Source organism: Eublepharis macularius, chromosome 7 (assembly GCF_028583425.1).
Source record: "Eublepharis macularius isolate TG4126 chromosome 7, MPM_Emac_v1.0, whole genome shotgun sequence".
NCBI classification, from domain to species: Eukaryota; Metazoa; Chordata; class Lepidosauria; order Squamata; family Eublepharidae; genus Eublepharis; species Eublepharis macularius.
In genome coordinates, this window is record NC_072796.1 from 131,493,462 (window position 1) to 131,515,506 (window position 22,045).

A 22,045-nucleotide genomic window follows, 5' to 3' on the forward strand; every position below is an offset into this window, starting at 1 on the left:
TTACAGCCTACTTCTTCTCATTTTTACTCTTTGTTGTATTAAACATTATAATAGTTGTTGTATATAGTTTAAAGTTGACTTATTTTGCCAATACTGTTTTTGTTGAATGTAGTTTATTGTTTTGTTGTTGTTCTAGTTATAAAATCAATTAAAAAAATTAAAAAAGAAAAGAACTGCTGCAGAAAGGGGAATTGTAAGAAATAGCCTCAGTCCTTAGATCCATGAACTGGAACTGGAACTGGAACTGGGAGATGTATTTGTATAGACTGTTTCTAAAGGTGTCCCACCTCGCTAGACCTTCTTGGTTACTTGTGATGGCAAAACAGGAGGGTTAATGACTTAATTGTGGTCGGGCGTGCTTCCAAATTTCACAGCACATAGTTTCAGCTCAGAAATCCCCATTTTTGTATCACGTTTCCCTTATGCAAATCAGATCTCTGAGCCTTTACATTTTATTCCATTTCTGTTTCCTTGTACTGAAGTTTTCCTGCTAAGTTGGCATCATTTTAAATGAATTTTTGTGTCATGTGCAAATCAATGGCATGCAATATATGAATGCTGTTAAAATCAAAAATTGTTTAAGCAATTAAAATACAAATGCCATTAAATCAGCAACAGACGGGGGGAAATGAAAAAGCGCACCACAAAATACATATAACAATTTTAAAAAATGAAAAAGGACGTATTTTGTTTCTTTGAGTTTTCATACACATTTTCATCCTGTTTTCTTTGCTTCTTTTCCTATTATGTTCCGTTATTTGATGGCTTTTTTTACACAATTTAGAAAGAAAAACAGATATCCATTTAACTTCTGTTTTATTATAGAGTTCCATTCATTGGGCGGAGGGGAAAAAATCTCCGTAGTTTTGTCTCTTGTAGCAAGAAACTCTTAGAGATATCCAAACTTTCAAATCAAGTCACAGTCATCATAAAATGTGGCAACATTCCTAATGTACACATCCTTGTATGTGAGCCTGGAAGTCTGTAGTATTGGAGTAATAATATTTTATGTAGTCTGTCGCTTTGTAATGCCCTTTAGGTTATGCTGTCCATTTGAGTACTGTCTATTATTTAATCAGATCTGGTGTTTGATTTTAGCTTAAGGTTATTATCGATTGAGGGGGGTGGGTAGGTATTTTAACACTGTGGTATTATTTATTTATTCCATTTCTAACCCATTTCTTTTCTCAGTGGTGACCCAAAGAGGTTTCCATTGTTCTCTTATCCTCCATTTTATCTTGGCAACAACTGTGTGAAACCAGTTTGGTGCGGTGGTTAAGAGCGCAGGAATCTAATCTGGAGAACGGGTTTGATTCCCCACTCCTCCACATGAAGCCAGGTGGGTGACCTTAGGTCAGTCACAGCTCTCTCAGCCCCACCCACCTTAAATGGGTGTAAATTGCTGGGGGGGAAATAATAACGTACTTTGTAAACCTCTCTGAGTGGGTGTTAAGTCATCCTGAAGATGATAGATAGATAGATAGATAGATAGATAGATAGATAGATAGATAGATAGATAGATAGATAGATAGATAGATAGATAGATAGATAGATAGATAGATAGATAGATAGATAGATGTGATAGTTTTCTACTCATGTGGAGTTTTTTTGTGTGAAGGAACATTCAAAGCAGGAATCTACTTGGAGGACCAGGTCTATGGTGACTAAATTTTGACCAGAGTTATGCTAGTTTGGTGTATATTCAGAGACAGTACACTGGTGTAGCCAGTTTGGTGTAGTGGTTAAGAGTGCAGGACTCTAATCTGGAAAACCAGGTTTGATTCCCCACTCCTCCGCTTGAAGCCAGCTGGGTGACCTTGGGTCAGTCACAGCTCTCTCAGAACTCTCTCAGCCCCACCCACCTCACAGGGTGTTTTGTTGTGGGGATAATAATGACATACTTTGTAAACTGCACTGAGTGGGCATTAAGTTGTCCTGAAGGTTGGTATATAAATCAAATGTTACTATTATTATTTTAAACTACACCTTTGCACTCTAAAAGGATAGGGAAACAGGTGACATACACTGGCTGTCAAATGGCAAGTGTTCCTGCCTGCATTTCCATCATACGCAAACAGGGGCTCCAACTTTTTCTGGCCATGGATATTGTAGCAGTAAAGAATACACATGCTCAGACACTTCACATTTGGTCTGTTTTGTATTTTTGTTTGGTCTTGCACTTTGGTGTTGTGCCAATTGAACCATATAAGAAATAGAGTCCTAGAACTGCAGGGCTAGATCAAAAGCTAGAGCCATCCAGTTAGATGGCTGACCAACTTTTGTTTTATTAGAGTCCCTCTTTATTCAAAGAGTTTTCTGAACATATGGCATTTGGGTGAAAAATCCAGATCAGAAGGTAGATTTGATGGACAAGTTTAAGACCAGTCTTCTATATTTTTAGAAATTTAGCATAGTATTTGACTCAAGAGAAAATCCAGGGTCTGAAATACCCTACTACAACAAGAACGCAAAAGAACTTGCTCTATATAAACTTATCAAAAGAAGATTAGGGGATGCTCGATCATCAATTATTTCTCCTTGTGAGGATGACATATCTGCCGGTGGCAACAGTCTTAAATCTAGCAGAGGAAGACAAGACCATTTCTAGACATTATATTGGGGTGGTGGGGGGTGGGAAGGGATGACTCCAATGGGAAATAAAAATGTAACATCTTCACATGCGAGTAATCAACCGCTCCAGGATGAGTTATGGAGTTAGAGGTTTTCAAACCGATGTCTGGATGTTATTTATAAAAAAGAGATATGTTCTCATTCTCCCATAGGTTATTGAATTTATTTCTATACAGGAACAAAGATGAATCTCAGGAACAATTTTAATGGGCCATAACGGCAGAACAGCAAGCCTATAAGCAGACCCAAAGTCTGTGCCGGTTTCTCTGCGGCAGTTTTATAGAGTTGCCCAGGGAGAACTCCAGATGTTGTAACAGCTGAACCTGTTCAGAGAATGGCTACATACTTTGCAGGTCACAGGCAATTGTGGGCACACTAGACTTTCCCAAGGCAAATATATACATCTTCATTTTATTAACTAATTTTCTGTCCAGCAAACTTCCAAGGTGGCTCATAATACACTGTTTCTAAAAAGGGTAAAATATAACCAATAATGCAATGATTGTAATAAAACATAGCAGCAGAATCACCCTGCCCCCACTTGCCCTCTGATTGAAGTTTGAACAATCCAAGATTCCCACCCCCCATAAATTGCTAATACATCATACCTAATCCAAGTGCTCAGACGTCTCAAACCTTCTCTTTTCCTCTGGTCCTTCTCTCTCCTTCCTTTAGCAGAAGACTTACCAAGTTGGAGAGGGGCTTGCTGGTGACATAATGATGTTGTCAGTGACCCGCTGACATCACTTCCCATCATGTGCCCAGAAGTGACATCAGCACATTGCTAGGGATGCTCCAGCATTTCGGCAAAACTCAAAAAGTTTAACCATAGAGTTTTGCCCAAATGCTCGAGTGACCCTGGCAATGTGCTGATGTCTATTCTGAGCGCACAAAGAGTGACATCACTGTGTTGGAACTGAGAGTGGAAACACACAAGACCAATTTCACGTGAAGAGCATGTGATTGGTCCCTCAAGCTTTCTGGGGAATGGTAATCTTACATCGATCCCTCTCCAAGCAACTGGAGGAAAATCAAGCAAAGTGGACTTTCTTGCAAAGAACAGCCGCTCAGTTGGTGTCATGTATGGCTGCCTGCACACCTGTCATTAATGAGTTTTGGGTTTGATTGATCATGCCTGCTTGCTAAACTTGTATTCTGTATCGTTCATCTGAGAGTGTGTAAACTGCTAACAAACTACTAACTGTATTCTGCCAGTGGGGGATGTCTGTTATCTGCTGAAGGTATTTACTTTTGTTTCTCAGTGAGTGTCCTTGCTTCATTCTGTACCATGTCTAGCCTAAACTCATCAGTTCCCACGTAACTCTTTGGGGTTTTCGCGCCAGAATGTCAACGGACCCAAAGGGCGGGAAGTTTCCCTATAATCAGGAGTGCCCATTTTGAATAGTCACTTCTGCCAATTGCTACCTTTGTGTGAACACCTTAAACTATATGGATCTCTAATAAAGTTACTTCAACCTATGCACCTGAGTGCTTGCTGTGAGGGACTTGGGGATCTAACTGCCAAGGACTGACAACTGGAGAGATTCTCTTTCAAAGAGATTTTCTCAAAGAGAGACTGCAGAGATTGATTCTCTCGGGGGGGGGGGGGGTGTAACAGGATCCTGCCAGGAGAAGAAGAATGGGAGGGACTGGGTTTCTCTCTTGATCACAAAACACCTCAGATTTTTTCCTGCCTCTTGTTACATCATTCCCCACACATACCACCCCCATCCCAAGCTCTCAGAGAATTTTTGAAAGCGAGAACAAGACAGTGTGTGTGTGAAAGTCCCTCCAGTTACAGTTCTCCCCAGCTGAGAATTACATTGAGCGGCTGTTTTTTTTTCTAACTACAATTTGCCTCTTAGAACGGGAGGTGAAACTGACAGAGCCTTCGGGAGGCAAAGAGGAAATAAACAAACCCTCTAAGCAGCGATCTCCTTGACTCTGTAGAGACAGGAAATTGACAAAGCCTTCCGATCTCTTTTAAAACTCAGCTTCCCAGCTAACATTGTGGATCCCTTCACATGCTCCTCCTCATGTAATTTGTCTCTTGTAGCTTAACTCTAAGTGGGCAGTAGCACTCAGAGCCAAAGGGGGCTTACCATAAGTTTTCGTAGGCCACTCGCCATAGCAACACATGCCAAAGTTAGGAGTGCCTATTTGAAAATAAATAAGTAAAAAATTTCATCCTCATCTGATTACTTTTTTTAAAAAATTAAGGTTTAAAAATAAATATTTTAAGAAAATGAGATGTACTGTGGGTTGGATTCTCCCATCCTTCTCTGTTAGCAGAGATGATTTTATCCAGGAGAAGGAGCATTCTCCCGATGCAAGATGCTCTTTCAAGCATTTTCCATCCAGGGAATACTTTTTCCTCCGAGGTAAGGCCTCTGCTAACGGAATCCATCCATGGAATCCCAACCCATGCTTTTAAAAGATACTTCATTTTTTGTCCATGAAGTCTTAACTTTTAATCTGCCGTTCAAATATCAATGCGTGAGAAGCAGAAGCTCTATAAGAATTTTATTTTTGCACATCAAGCATTTTGACGGATGCATCGTTTGCCTTTCAGAGGTTTGACTACCCTGTCAAAGCAATTTGAAAATTTAATAGCCGTGCGCTGCAATCGCAGTAACCTGCTCTGGCTTATTTACTGCTGTGCTCAGTCTCTGGGCCATGAATTTATTGTTAAGATGCCACACACAGTGTCACATGCCATAGGATTGGTTTATGCAAAGGCAAGACTGTATTTTTCTGGTTTATAAACTACCTTAGATATTTACAACGTGAAATGTGACCTCTAAATGTGACATGTGCATTTCTTATGGGTTTGCAGAACAAGTCACGTCTGCAAGTAAAAGGTTTTTTACACATGACGCAGTCTAAAAACTAGAAAAGAAAGCGTCTTAGTGCCTCACTCACAGAACGATCAACATTGTTATATCATCTCTTCAAGATTTAGGAAACTGGAAGTTGCTGTTTTGAACTGACTTATTTTACAGTCCTTGATGCTTGTATAAGATTTGCTGCCTTTATATCTTTAATCTGCTGCTTTGAAGTTGTAGATAATTGTTTGGTATCTGCTCCATTAAACTTCAGATGTTTTCATACATGTATATTATTATGTTAAGATAAAACCAAAAAGAGTCCAGTAGCACCTTTAAGACTAACCAATTTTATTGTAGCATAAGCTTTCGAGAATCAAGTTCTCTTCGTCAGATGCCTGATACAGAGACTGGTCAAATTTGACCAGTATTTGACCAGTTTCTGTACCATGCATCTGACGAAGAGAACTGTGATTCTCGAAAGCTTATGCTACAATAAAATTGGTTAGTCTTAAAGGTGCTACTGGACTCTTTTTGATTTTTCTACCACAGACTAACACGGCTAACTCCTCTGCATATATTAAGATAGGTAGTCATGTTATGTGAAAAATTATAGACCTATATCGCTACTCAACAATGACTACAAAATTTTTGCGAAGATATTGGCGGAGAGATTGAAGGGGTGGCTCTCGGAAGTCATAGAGGAGGAACAAGCAGGCTTTTTGCCAGACAGACAAATAAGAGACAACTTAAGGACAGTGATCAATGCTATTGAATATTATGACAAGCGTTGTGACAAAGAGGTTGGTTTCTTCTTTGTTGACGCTGAAAAAGCGTTTGACAATTTAAACTGGGACTTTATGTTTGCCACTATGGAAAAGCTACAATTGGGAGAAAGATTCATCAGAGCAATTAAGGAAATTTATAGAGACCAGACTGCAGCAATTGTGGTGAATGATGAATTGACCAAGAAATTGACGATAAGTAAAGGAACAAGACAAGGTTGCCCGTTATCTCCATTGTTGTTCATTTTAGTATTGGAGATTCTGATGATACAAATACGTCAAGATGATGAAATTCGTGGAATAAAAATAAAGGACTATTCATACAAGGTCAGAGCATTTGCGGATGACATAATGTTAATTGTAGAGGACCCATAGGAGAACATGCCAAGAGTGATAGATAAGATCAAGGAGTTTGGAGACTTGGCAGGTTTCTTCATTAACAAAAAGAAGTCAAAGATATTATGCAAAAATATGACTAAGCAGAAACAACAATTGTTAATGGAAACAACGGATTGTGAAGTAACAAGTAAAGTGAAATATTTGGGAGTCGAATTAACTGCAAAGAACATAGATCTATTCAAAAACAATTATGAAAAACTATGGACTCAGATAGAGAGAGACTTGATTAAATGGAATAGATTGAATTTGTCGTGGTTGGGTAGGATTGCAGCAGTTAAGATGAATGTGTTACCAAGAGTAATGTTTTTGCTACAGACAATACCAATCATCAGAGACTCCAAACAATTTGAAAAATGGCAGAGGAAAATATCAGATTTTGTTTGGGCAGGCAAGAAGCCTCGAGTGAAAGTGAAAGTTTTACAAGATGCAAAGGAAAGAGGCGGAATGCAACTGCCCAATCTGAGACTTTATCATGATGCAATCTGCCTAGTTTGGTTGAAAGAATGGATGACATTAAAGAACAAGAAACTATTAGCCCTAGAGGGATATAAAAAAATATTTGGATGGCACGCATATTTATGGCATGACAAAGTAAAGGTCAACTCGATGTTCCTGCATCACTTTGTTCGGAGAAGTCTATACATAATCTGGAAGAAGTACAGAATTTATCTACAAGAAGGAACCCCTTTGTGGGTGGTTCCATATGAGGTGATAGACCCGAGAGCTGTTGATAATGAACAACAATGTTTAACGTATAAAGAAATAACTAAAACTGAAGCATCCAAACTTAGAATAAAGACACAAGAGGAACTATCACCTAACTACGATTGGTTCCAGTATAGACAGATCAGAGACTTATATAATTCGGACTCTGTAAAGGGAGGTATACGAATAGAGAATTCGGAACTAGAGCAGACCCTTCTTAAAGAAGATAAGAAAAGAATATCCAAGGTATACCAAGTACTGTTGAAGTGGTATACCGAGGATGAGATAGTTAAAACACAAATGGTGAAATGGGCTATAAACTTTAATAAAGAAATAACAATGGAGGCATGGGAATACTTGTGGAAAACTACAATGAAGACAACGACATGTATTAATATCAAAGAGAACATTCATAAAATGATCTATCGTTGGTACATGACACCAAAGAAGATTGCGCTAGGGAATTTGAATACTTCTAATAAATGCTGGAAATGTAAGAAGCATGAGGGCTCCCTCTATCATATGTGGTGGTCGTGTGAGGTAGCCAGGCAGTACTGGGGGGAAATAATAAGAGAAATGAGTGAAATTTTACAATTTCAAATTAATAAGAACCCAGAACTCCTGCTACTGAACTTGGGAATGGAGGGAATTCCAGCCCAACACAGGACGTTGATATTTTATATGACAGCAGCAGCTAGACTTTTGTATGCGCAAAAATGGAAAGTACAAGAAGTGCCAACTATGGAAGATTGGACTTACAAATTGCTGTATATGGCTGAAATGGACAAGATGACAAGAAAATTGAGAGATCTGGACTCAGGGCAGTTCAACACAGACTGGGAGAAGCTGAAACAATACCTGGAGAAGAAATGGGAGGTGGGAGGAAAACTGTGGCAGTTTGAGAACTACTGAAGTATTGAAGTAGAGGGGGGAGACTTTACCGGGGGGAGAAGAGATAAATGTGAATTAATAAGCAGTCAGATTAATAGATTGACATATATATAGATATATGTAGGTTAACAAACAGAACATAGAGAAAATAATTAATTATAAGGACTAAATATAAGGAGCGATTAACTAACAATATTTTCTTTTTTTTCTGACAAGTTTTGTACCAAACTGAATGTCTGAAGATATAGATGGGTCAAATTGATTGACTACGTGAGGAGAGATATATAGAACTATTATAAAAAGATAGAATGAGTAATATATATAGAGAATAAGTCAAATTGTTTGATATAAACGAATGTATGATCTATATGGTTTATGATATATAGAAATACCTGAAATTGAAAAATTGGGATAAATTGTTTATCTAAGATAGAAACAAAGGCTTACAGTTTGGGCATATAATGTTAAAAATAGTTAAGGATGTACTGCTTAGAATAATGGAGAATATATATTTGTTTTAGATAGAGGAAGCTAATAAAAGTAAGGGAAAGGGGACAAAGGGTTGGAAAGCTGTTGGAAGTCAACAAAAAGGGGGGGGAAAGGGAGGGGGTTAGAGATGAAAAAATTGGGGAAAATTGAATGTAAATGTGGAAATAATGGATTCTAACCCAATAAAAATTTTTCAAAAAAAAAAAAAAAAAAGATAGGTAGTCATGTTAATCTGTCTGTAACAGCAGAAAACAGCAAGAATCCAGTAGCACCTATAAGACTAACAAAATTTGTGGTAGGGTATGAGCTTTCGTGAGTCACAGCTCACTCTTTCAGGTACAGCTAGAATGTGAGTCCGCTTGACCTCATGGACTCACATTCTAGCTGTATCTGAAGAAGTGAGCTGTGACTCATGAAAGCTCACACCCTACCACAAATTTTGTTAGTCTTTCAGGTGCTACGAGTCTTGCTCTTTTCTACTGTTGTTATACTGTCATGCATGGTTTTAACCTGTGGCAGAACAGCAGCATCGACCAGCTGGCCCTGCTCCATTTCAGCCCTTTGTGTCATCTGGTCTCCGGCAGTTATCCCGAGTCTTTGCCCAGTGACACACCACTCTTCTGGGTTGCCCAGCTCTTAGAAGAATTCTCTCTCACTTTGCTACACTGCCTCCAGCTGGTCAGTTTCAGAATTACCCTACCACATTGCCAATTAAAGTCTTCATCTAGCACTCGCATTTCCTGCTACTCAGTGATTGGTTGCCATATGGACAGCTTGCCGTATTTATGCACTCCCTGGGAATTAACGATCTAGCAACCAACTGCCTTCCTTCCCCTGGTGCCCATTTTGAATAGTGTGTACAAATGGTGGAAATCCAAGAGGTATGGAAAAAAACGACCAGCATTTAAAATCCAATCCAATCCTAGCCATTTAATCGTGTCCGATCCTTGGCTACTCTGTAGATCGTATCCCTCCAGGCCTTTCTGTCTCTGACTGCTTCTTTCAATTCCTTCATGTTCAGTCCAGTGTCTTTCATGATGGTATCCAGCCAGCGGGTTTTTGGTCTTCCTCTCTTCCTCATTCCACTCACCATTCCTAGCATCATTGATGTTTCTAGTGAGTTGGCCTACATTACGTGCCCGAAATAGCTGAGCTTCTGCTTTGTAATCTTCCCCTCCAGAGACATGTCAAGTTTTACGCATTCCAAGACAGCTTGGTTTGTTACTTTTGATGTCCAAGGGATCCTCAGGAGTCGTCTCCAACACCACAGTTCGAATGAGTCAATTTTTCTCCTGTCCATTTTTGTTAAGGTCCATGTCTCACATCCGTAGGTTGTTATAGGAAACACAATGGCTGTGATCAGTCGGCGCTTGGTGCTTATTGTGACATCTTTGCATTTCCAGATTGAATCCATGCTGACCATTGCTGAGCGTCCAAGTGTGATTCGCCGCTTTACTTCAGGTGTCCAGTCACCCCTGTTATTGATTTGTGAACCTAGGAAGACAAAGTTGTCAACCACGTCGATCTCATCATTGTTTATCTTGATATGGACTCGTTTGTTAGTGTTGGTCATGATCTTTGTTTTTTTGATGTTCAGCTGAAGCCCCATTACTTCACTTGTTGTCTTTAGTTTCATGATCAGAATCTTCAGATCTTTAGCCTTTTCTGCTAGCAGTGTAATGTCATCTGCATATCGCAGGTTGCTGATTGTTCTGCCACCGACCTTTACCCTTTAAAATAGTAAAGAATTTATTAAAAGGAAAAAGTCCACACACACAGCAATGGACAGAACAATGCAAACAAAGAAAGGGTGAAAACATGCAATCCTATATCCCTCAACATTGTACATGCCCTAGCTGGCCTTATTCTGAAGCAGACACTTTAAGATTAGAAGTTACAGCATTCTAAAAGTTTTTAATTACCTTGGAGTCTTGGTCCAAGCAGTCAGCCCTTTGTTTGCTCCATGTGGCAGTTGCAGCTATCAAGATGGAGCCCAGGTGTGGCAGCTCCTTCCTCTAGATGGAATCAACCCAAATGGAACTCTGTCACTCCTTGCTAAAGGGTTTTTATCTCTTCTGTCTTACCATTCTGTCTGCCGGTCAAATTTCTTCTTCCCGAGGTTTCCAGGAAGATTCTATCTAGCCTCAAGCATTCAAGGCCTTCTGTCATCTTTTGGGTGCTAGATTCCTGCCAAAAGTGTGACTCTACATTAGCAGTGATAGGGTTAGATGGTGCCAAGATTTTGATTTGTCCAGTTGTTTGGGATACTTTTCAGTTTATTCAGTCTGGGTATGGTGACAAGATCCTTGGAAGTTTAAGATCTACCACTTGCTTGTTTGACCCTTACCCTTCCTGGCTACATAAATCTGCTGGGAGGATCTGAGATGTAGTTAATGCCTCTTTGAAAGACAGGGTGTTCACCCCATCCTTGAAACAGGTTGTGTCGTTTCCACTTCTGGAGAAGCATACCCCGGACCCAGGAGATCTCAATAACTATCGACCAGTCTCAAATATTCAATTTTTGAGCAAGATGATTGAACAGGTGGTAGATGGACAACTTCAAGCTTTCCCGGATGAAATGAATTGATTAGATCCTAATCTTTTTTTAGACCTGGTTATGGTACTGAAACAGCTTTGGTCACCCTAGTGGATGACCTGCTCTGGGAGATGGGCAGCAAGAGTGACTGTTGATTCTCCTGGACCTCTCAACAGCATTCAGTGCCATCAATCATTCTTCTGAATTGCCTTTCTGGGCTGGAACTGGGAGGCAGCATTTTGCAATGGTTCTGGTCCTACCTGGAGAATGGGTTTCAGAAGTTGGTGATGAGGTATAGCTGCTCAGATCCTTGGCCTTTGGCCTCTGGGGGTCAACAAGGGTCTTTTTTGTCCTCTTTGCTCTTTAACATCGACACGAAACCATTGGGTGAGGCCATTCAGAGATTTGGCCTGGGTTGTCACCAATATGCAGATCCACAAGAACGAGGGTATCGCCCTCCCAAGAACATAGTTGACTATCACAATCCAAAAACATCAACCATTGTAATTTAAAGAGACAAAAGTGCTATAGTGCATACAATACAATAAATAGTAATAAATAGATCATTCAATAAATAGTCATACTATTTCCTTCCCTCTACTAGCCATCACCCAATGAAGTATGTGGCATCCGGTTTACTGAAGATTTGTACGGTTGCCCATATTAGAGTTGTAAAGATCACCCGTTGAAAAAGCGCTGTGAAACAGATAAAGCTGACAGTCTGTTGAGGCGGAGTCTACAGCATCAGCATCCCAGGGGCAGCCTTGAAAGCTGTAAAGCAAGAAATTCGTGTGAAATTGGCACTATAATCATTAAGAATTACAAAGAAACATTCACTTACCTTGGTGCCCAAGGGGACCCTGCAGCGGACTAACTCTTCTGGACCTGCAAAAGAAAAAAAGAAAGAACACTATAGGATTGAAATTGATGGATTTGGATGAATGTTATAAAACCACCAAGGAAAGGAGTTTATGTTGATTGAATTATTTATTGAATATATGACTATTTCTTGAATGATCTATTTATTACTATTTATTCTATGCACTATAGCACTTTTGTTACTTTAAATTACAATAGTTGATGTTTTTGGATTGTGATAATCAACTATATCCTTGAGAGGGTGATACTCTAATTTTTGTGGAGTTTTTCCCAATGGAGTCTCATTTTGTTTTTACCAATATGCAGATGACACTCAGCTCCGTTCCACACTTCCAGCCAACCTGCCTGGAGGCAGTTTTGGAGTGGATGCAGGCTAATAAAATGAAGCTTAATCCCAACAAGAAGGAAGTGTTACTGGTAAGTGAAAGGTATGACCCAAGATGTTCTGGAGGAGGTTGCGCTCCACTTAAAGGAACAGGTCCATAGTCTTGGGTTGGTCTTGGACTCAGGCTTACTGCTGGATAAGCAAGTAACAGCTGTGACTAGGAGTCCATTTTTCCAGCTTCAATTGGTTAGTCAGCTGCGGTCTTTCCTGGGCACGAACGATTCATCCTCTGTGGTATGTGACCTGGTTACTTCTAGAGTAGACTACTGCAATGTGCTCTACATGGGGCTGCCCTTGAAAAGTATTCAGAAACTTCAGTGGGTGAAGAATGCTACAGTCAGGATGTTAACGGGGGAGTGTTGTAATTAGAGATGGGCACAAACCACAAAAAAAACGAACTATGAGGTTCATGGTTTGTGGGTTTTCACCGCTTGCGGCTTGCAAGTGGCAGGTCCCTTTAAACTATCAGCTGGCAGGCTGGCAGGCAGGCAGCAAGTGGGAGATCCCCCCCCTGCCTGCCAGCTGATAGTTTAAAGGGACCTGCTGCTTGCAAGCCCCAGGAAAAGCCTTTAAACTGCTCCTTTACAACCCAAATGAACCAGTAGACCAGTTCGTGGAAGTTCGTGCAAATGAGTTTCCATGGACCACTGGTTCGCGAACCATGAACCGGCCTGGTTTGTGCGGGTTTTTTGGGTCGTAATTCAATTCGTGCCCATCTCTAGTTGTAAGGACCTTATCACTCCATTCTTCTTGGCCCATCTATACTGGCTACCAGTTTGTTTCTGGGCACAATCAAGGCGCTGGTGTTGACCTTTAATGCCCTATATGGTTTGAGATCAACATACTTGAAGGACTGTCTAATGAACCAACTCCATTATTGTGGTCATCTTCCAAAGCCCTGCTTTGGGTGTCCTTGCCTTCTGAGATTAGGCAGGTGGCAACCTTGGAAATGGCTTTCTCAGTCATGGCACCCAAATACTGCAACTCTCTCTCCGGGGAGATGCTTCTGTCCCCTTCTGTGGTCATCTTCCACCAGCAAATGAAGACTTTTTGTTTGTGTTTCCTCAGTGATTTTGCCTTCCTGCCCCCAATGTTTTAATTGTTTTTATGTTTTTAATGTATATTTTAGCTCTGGTTTTCTTTTAATGTTGTGTGTTGGTTTTAATGGTTTTTGAGATGAGATTTTATTATGTATGTTTTTTAATTTGTTATCTGCCTTGGGGGACCTTATGAGGGTAGAAAGGTGGAGTATAAATTGTGTAAAATAAAAAAAAAATCTCTGGCTAGGTTGGCCACTTGCATTTGCAAAGCTTTACTGGCAGGTTGGGTGATACTTGGAAACGATTTACTTCCCTCCACCTGCCTGTCCTCTGCTCACAAGGAAAAACTTTTAAAACCAAATGTGGGATTTGCACAAAACCAGGCCTCAAAGTAAAATGCATTTCTCCACATAACCTTATGTTCACTAGCTTGAAGATTTTTTTGTAAAATAGTAGGGTATATATTTCTTCTAAAAAATAAATAGCACAAAAATTAGAAGTAGAACATTTGCACTTTTTTCCTCAAAATGACAGATGCCAAAGTGTTTGAACTACATCCTCAAAATGGCCACAGACAAAATGCACTGGTTCTAGAGCAGCAGTCATGTTATTCTGTTGCAGGAAAATGAAACCGAAGTCCAGGGGCACCACAGCACAATTGATTCCAGCGCAAGCTTTCATGAGTTGGAGCTCATTTCATCAGATGCAAGAATGACATCCTAATTTCTTGGGTTTGATGGCTATGCTCCAGCAAGGTCCTTAACAAGGCTTCTGGTGCAAGACCTCATGTGCAAGCTATGGTAAACACAGGAAATGTGTGGCTATGCCTCTTCCCCTCCCCTCCGCTCCCTGTTTTCTTACAAATTGTGGTCCATTTGTTGCTAGCTGGAGGACTGTTGATAAAAAACACCGCATTCTCCCACTGCAATTTATCATTGAGTTCATAAGGCTGGTGCTTAATGGTCTTGAATGCTCTGTTTGGGAAAGAGCTTTAAAATTAATCTCTATAGCTAAGATAGTATGAAATGGACGTGGGAGAGGAGGAAACAGAACATTCCTGGCAAGAAAATCAAGCTCCTAATTGCTAGGAAGTGCTATCTTGTTTCAGTCCCTGATCAGGACCTCTTAGGTTATATTTAGTCCAAGGAGATTAAGTGGAACCAAGACAAATGCTTTGCTCTATACAGAGGATGTCAAAGGTTTTCCTGTGTAGGCATCCATGCTGCCGGACAATAGAGTAGTTTATCTCATTGCTGGACTTTTAACGGTAAACAAGAAATAAAATGTATACACACACCCAGCGAAGTCATTTGATTCCCTTGGAGAATTCACCTTGATCATAGCAGACTCAGCAGGTCTACACAACATATGACCTGCAAGCCATTTAGTGCGGCTTCAAAGGCACTTCAGAACATCTGGGGGACTCCAACCCTCCCAGAACACATTCCACTGGTGGCCTCCATCATGGGCCAACTATCCGAGGTGAGGAATAGAAGCCTCCCTTTCTCATACTGTTATATTGATTTGATCTCTCTTGCACCTTTAAGAAGATTTTAATCTAGTTTTTCTCTAAGTTTCGGATGAGTTACTTCTCAGCTGCTTCTGTCGTCTGCTGGCTTTTCAGATTCCCTTTCCCCCAACTGAAATCTTTCCGGCCAGAAGGAGCTGGGGGTAGGAAGAGAGGGCACAATGCTATCACAAGAAACACCACAGCCGTTTCCTCACGTCTGTAAAATAATGGCATCCTCAGAGAACGCTGTTGGCTTCTTCATGCGATTTTTAAAAAAAATGGATGCGGGGAGTTTTTTCACTGCATATGATGCGAAGAAGCCTCTAGTGTTCTGGGAGCATACCACTATTTTAAGAACATGAAGAAACGGCCCATGTCTGAGTCCTTCTCTCGTGTGATCTGGAAGCTACAACTTTTCAAAAAGTGAAAAGTGAAAACAGATTTGCTGCTGTTTCCCCCTCAAAAGCATTTCCAAACCTAGTGGCCAGGAAGCTTCACTCTGATTATATACATATTTAACAACAACAATAACAACAACAACAACATTTGATTTATATACTGCCCTTCAAGACAACTTAATGCCCACTCAGTGTGGTTTACAAAGTATGTCATTTTTACCCCACAACAATCACCCTGTGAGGTGGGTGGGGCTGAGAGAGCTCTGAGAGAGCTGTGACTGACCCAAAGTCACCCAGCTGGCTTCAAGCGAAGGAGCGAGGAATCAAACCCAGCTCTCCAGATTAGAGTACCACTCTCCTAACCACTACATCAAACTGGCTCTCTTCAGAAGGAAGTCCCACTCGGTTTAATGGGGCTTTCTTACCAGTAAGTTTGCATAGGGTAGGCATATCAGTGTCAGGAACTCACCAAGATATAACTTGTGTCATGTTATGGCCAATGCAGAAAGAGATAGGGCCAAACCACATGAAAGAATTACATGCGTCTATGCGAGTGAATATAATCATGTCTGTTCCTACCCACCCATGCCCATCTTCCCCAAGGTGAACACATATCCTGTAGCCCTAGTCCATGAATTTATGGGCTACACATGTAATCACAGCGGTGAGCTTCTGTGGGCAGCATCAGCAATTCGCCATTGTAGAGTGGCCACTTTTGCCTGCTTCTGCTTCCCAACCAGGAGAAAGGGTGGGGGAGAAAGAGGGGGGAAAGGATGCTTGGCAAAGTGTGGGTACATGATGGGATAGCATCCTGCGTCATGGCGGAACACTGAAGAAACCCATGTCATCTTGAGCCAGAATGAACACGGGGATGTGTGCAGTGTGGCCATGCTGCACAAGTGGACAAGAGAACAAAGGATAAACACTTGTAAGTACATTCCCATGCCATACCCGTGCCATTCATCTTGTGTGGTTCTGCTCATAGTGCAGGATTCTGGGAAGACAGGAGGAACAAAGGACAACAGCAATCAGAGCTCTTATTTTAAATATGCGGACACAAATAATCATAGAGATGGAAATTTATGTTCCTCTTCCAGTATACCCTGGTACCCTGTTCCAAGAGATGTTTTCCAGAATCATTTTCACATGGTTCTGCTGAATTTCCATCAGAGTTATAGACAACCTATAACAGAGAAAAATGACTCTTTTCTTTTCAGATAATGTTTCTTACGTTTAAAACACTAGAACCTACATACTTAAAGATTGTCTCTTACCATAGAGTCAGTTTGGTGTAGTGGTTAAGAGCAGCAGGACTCTAATCGGAGAACCGGGAGATTCCTCACTCCTTTGCTTGAAGCCAGGTGGGTTTCCTTGGGTCAGTCACAGCTAGACATGGGCACGAACCAAAAAACTTTAATGAACCAGTGGTTTGCGGTTCGGTGCCGACGATGATCCCGAAGTCGCAAACCACAACGAACATTTTCTGTTGCCGAACCGGTTTGCAGTTCGTGGTTCATGGGGTGCGGAATGGCCCCCATGGCACTTACAGAGCCCATATTCCTGGGGAGTGTTTTGCAGGCTCTCCTACAGCCATCACCCAAGTTTGGACAAGATTGCAAAAGGGATCTTGGAGTTATACCCTCTCCAATCCAAGGCCCCCAGGAAACTCCCACAAAAATCTAAGCTCAATTATACTCTCAGGGCCAAGCTACAAGTGACGAATGACAGCAAGTGGATTGAGTGGAGGGCAAGTGAACAGGGAGAAATACACTTGCTGTTCAAGTGTCATTCGTCACTTGTAGCTTGGCCCTAAGTCTCTCTCCCCAAAGGCTAACAAGTGGCAATCAAGAGCTCTGTCACACTCTACTGCTCACTGAAAGTGAAACCCAGCTTGGGAGCCCATGGCTATTTATAAGCACAGGTCCCATTGAGCAACGCAGGAGGTCTGTGTTTGGCTGTTAGAGCTGCCTATCAGGGTTTGCAGGGATGAGATTGGAGTGCCCATGGCTACAGAACACCCCCTTCCCCCTCCCTCCCCGGGTGTCTTCTCCCAACTTGTAACCACTTTGCAGCTCTGTGGTTGGAAGGAAGATCTGCTGATCAAGATAAGCTGGGCTTCCATTCGCGTTTCCAGGGTGACAGAAGGAGCACAGACAGAGTTCAGGCATTCCCCCGGCTCTGTTGCCAGGGGAATTGATTGCTGGCATCTGAGTGTCTGCCTTCCCGAACCGTGGCTGAATGCACCAAACCAGGCCTCTCCCGAACGCTGGTTCATTGGCCATGGACAATCATGAACCGCCAGATGATGATCACGTGATCGCCAATTTCGTAGGTTTTTGAAGTTCGTAATGCGGTTCATGCCCATCTCTAGTCACAGCTTCTAGGAGCTCTCTCAGCCCCACCTACCTCACAAGGTGATTGTTATGGAGATAATAATAACACACTTTGTAAACTGCTTGGAGTGGGTGTTAAGTTGTCCTGTGTAGGCATTCATGCTGCCTGACAGCAGAGTAGTTTATGTCCTTGCTGAACTTTTGATGGTAAACAAGACTAGCAAATAAAATGTATACACACACTCAGCAAAGTCATTTGAATCACTGGGATAATTCACTCCGATCATAGCAGACTCAGTAGGTCTACACAACACATGACCTGTCGATTTAAGTTGTTGAAATAAATCAAATATTGTTTGTGTTGTTGCTGCTGCTGCTGTTATTATTATAGGAACCTGCATAGCAACACTGACAATCTCACCAGTCCATTCTCTTTAGAATGTCCTAGAGTTGTGAGATTAGCCATTGGTCAGTTGCACGTGAATCAAATGTAGTCCCAGGAACAAACCTGGGACTGTAGTCCCAGCAACATTGGATATTTTGTTCCTGGGACTACATTTGATTCACGTTCATTGTTAAAATCCCTTAGGGACACCTCTGTTTGTGTTGTGATTGGTCAGTTGTAGGCATTTATGGTACGTCTTTTTTGTTTTGCTGAATGCTTTTCCAGAGGATGAGAAGAAAGCATTTACACTTCCTCACAATTTTTCCCCCACCTGAACACTCATTTCTTTTGCAATCTTCTCTTCTGAGTGCCTGTTCACCTTTGCACAAACATGTTTTCAGGGGACAGGGAAATGGTCATTTCAGATGGCAAATGCAGTAAAGAAAAAAGAACTTCATGGAAATTCAACACAGCACAAAACACTACCAAGGGTTATTAGGGTGGCAAGGACCATGCAAATCAACAGATAGCGAGGGCTCATTTTGAGAGGGAACGCACAGGAACGCAGTTCTGGCAGTTCCCCAAAGAGGTCACATGTCAGGTGGCCCTGCTTACTTGACTGTCGGCCATTTTGGGCCCATTTCGGCCTGGATTGGGGCCGAAACGGCCCAGATTTGGCTTCTGATGGGTGGTGGATTGCTCTTCCTCTCATCAGCGGCCCAATCCTGGCCATTTTGGGCCCCTTTTCAGCCATTTTCAGCCCCTTTTTGCCATTTTGGGCCCAATTTCGGCCCTGAATGGCCAGGATTGGGTCCAAAACATCAAGAATAGGTGATGTCAGGGGGTGTGGCATATGCAAATCAGTTATACTAATGACACACTTCTGGTGGTGGCAAGAGGCGTGGCATATGCTAATGAGTTATGCTAATGAGTCCCTCCAGCTCTTTTTCTAAAAAATGACCCCTGCAGATAGCAAATGCTGAGTCAGGAAGATTTTTATACCAGTATGATACCTGGATTTATAAATATATTCACTTTGTTAATTTGGAAGGCATGTTATCAAACTAAAAACAAAACATTAATTCATGTACAACCCCCTTACCTCACTCCCCCAAAAAACTGAGACATGAAAAATCTAGCCCCCCCCCCCGATCGTCTTGATTCGCTGGTACATATATTTTCTTTCCTTCCTTGTGCCAGTGGATGGTGATTAAATATATAACTCAATAATATAATATACGTTATAGGTGTCATAAAAATGTCTAAGATGATCAGTAAAACCAAGCTAATGACACTATGCAGGAAGCTTAACTTTTATACCCCCTGGCTTTTATTATTTAATGGTAATTTTATATATATTGCAGCAACATCTTTTTATTGAATTTGGTATTTCATAGCATATCTAACAGGACTGCAGCACATTTGAATTTTAGTGCTAATTGAAATAACGGCTTCTGTTTATTAAAATGAAAATGATTTTTTAAAATGCATTTCAGGCAATGTAGTATAACCTGCAGCGATCTGATACTTACTAGTTGTGAGTAGACATGGGCACGAACAGCATTACGAACAGAAAAAAACCCACGAACAGCCCAATCTGCTGTTCACGAGCAAGCTGTTCGTGAGGCCCCATCCTAAACGAACAGGTGGTCGTTAAAAGCCTTGTTTGTTGCCTTCAGCCGTTAGGCAAGCCAGACAGTCTGGCACCTGCTGCAATCAATCCCCTTGGCAACCGGAGACAGGGAGGGACTGAACTCTGTCTGAACTCCTTCTGGCTTTCCTTCTGGCTTTAACCCTTCAAAGTACTTCCAGCAGAGAGTCCCATTTTTGCCACTGTGAAGAGAAAATGACAGCCAACGGGGAGACCCGTGGATCATTCCTTTCCTGTGATGCAATCTCTCTGAAACTTGGGGGGTCTTCAGACGACAATGAGGACTATGTCCCCTGCAAATGTGGTGGGTATTGGACATTGGGAAGGTCAGTTTGTGGGGTGTTTAAAGGGCCCTTCCCCTTGCACATGGCAGGAAAGGGCCCTTTTAACTCAGCTGGCAGGCGGCAGGGGGGAATCCCCCCTGCGGCCTGCCAGCTGATAGTTTAACGGGATCTTTAAAGGGCCAGATAAGTGGGTTTGAGAGAAGGGAAGGCTAAGTGGGGGTGCGGGTTCTGGCCCCCATGAACAACGAACAATGAACATGTCCAGGAACAGTTCATGTTTGTCCATGTTCGTTGTTCGTGGATGGCACCGAATGACGAACAGGGTGTTCGGGGGGGGGGGTGTTCTGTTTGTGTCCATGTCTAGTTGTGACATTCTGAACCTATGGAGAGGCTTAACCTGCTCTGAACCAAAGGAGACAAGTACTCTCTGCCTTAGACCTCTCAAATGTCAGAATAGAAATTCTAACATTTGTTTTAATGGCTGTGTTATAATTGATGCATTTTTAATATTTATATTGTTGCAAAAAATCTATTTATTGTATATTTTAAAATGTTGTGATCCATTTTGAGCCTGCTTGTGGGTACCACAGAATAGAAATCAAATAAATAAATAAAATAAATTCTCAAATGGGGAGGAAAATCCACCTGACTCTCAGAATCCCTACACATATGAAAACATTTGGATTGCTTTTTCTTTGAGGTTTCTTAAATATAGAAAATTCACTATTGTGGAGTGAACCACAATGGGTTGCCAGCTCTAGAATGGGAGAACCAGTATGGTTAGAGTGGCAGACCATCTGGGCAACCCAGGTTTGATTCCCAGCACTGCCATAGAAGCTCTCTGGGTGACCTTGGGCCAGTCACAAACTCTCAGCCTAACTTCACAGTTTGTTGTGAGGAAAAAATGGAAGAGAGGAGAATTATGTAAGCCACTTTGGGGGCTCACTGGAGAGAAAAGTGTGTATAAAATGAAGTAAAACCCGGGAAATTCGCCATTCGTCACCCATGCTCCATCCAGGTTTGAATGAAAAAAATGTGGTATAAGAATGGTAGATAAGTACTACGGAGATCTGAAATCTTCATTATGTCATAAAGTTCATTGAATCACCATGGCTAATCTGCATTCTCTCAGAATAACCTACACAGAGCTATTGCGAGGATAACTGGGGAGAGGGCTGCATCCTACCCTGAGTTTCTTAGAATAAAGTGAAATTTTCAAAAATTGGAATGGATTAATCTTCAAGGTGGTGGTGGAGAGTGCTCTCAAGTCAGAGCTGACTCATGGCGACCCCTGGTGGGGTTTTTAGGGCAAGAGACTAACAGAGGTGGTTTGCCATTGCCTGCCTCTGCAACCCTGGTCTACATTGGAGGTCTCCCGTCCAATGACTAACCAAAGTCAACCCTTGCTTAGCTTCTGAGATCTGATGAGATCAGGCTCACCTGGGTTATCCAGGTCAAGGTAATCTTCAAGGAAGTAAATGTAAATAATGGTACCTTATGTATCTTCAGTACAATATGGAAAACATGCTGCTCCTTCATTTCTAAAGAATGAGCAATCCCATCCTTTATTTCAGTTGTAGGTTTACTGTAGAGAAGGAGGGCCTTGTCAACAAAAACGTCGTGTGAGTACTTCAGTGTATTCGTAATACGGGCTACCCATATTTTGCTTCTTTACTTCTATAGAGAGACATATCATAACCTCTTTGCAGCTTTAGATTTCTTAGTGAACAAAAGCATTGTTGACAAAAAAATAAAGATGGCCTCTGGCTAAACGCATATTAATATTATCCTTATCACCAGGGCTCATTTCGAGGGGGAACGCACAGGAACGCAGTTCCAGTAGTTCTCCAAAGAGGTCACATGTCAGGTGGCCCTGCCCACCAGATTTTCAGCCATTTTGGGCCTGTTGTGGCCTGGAT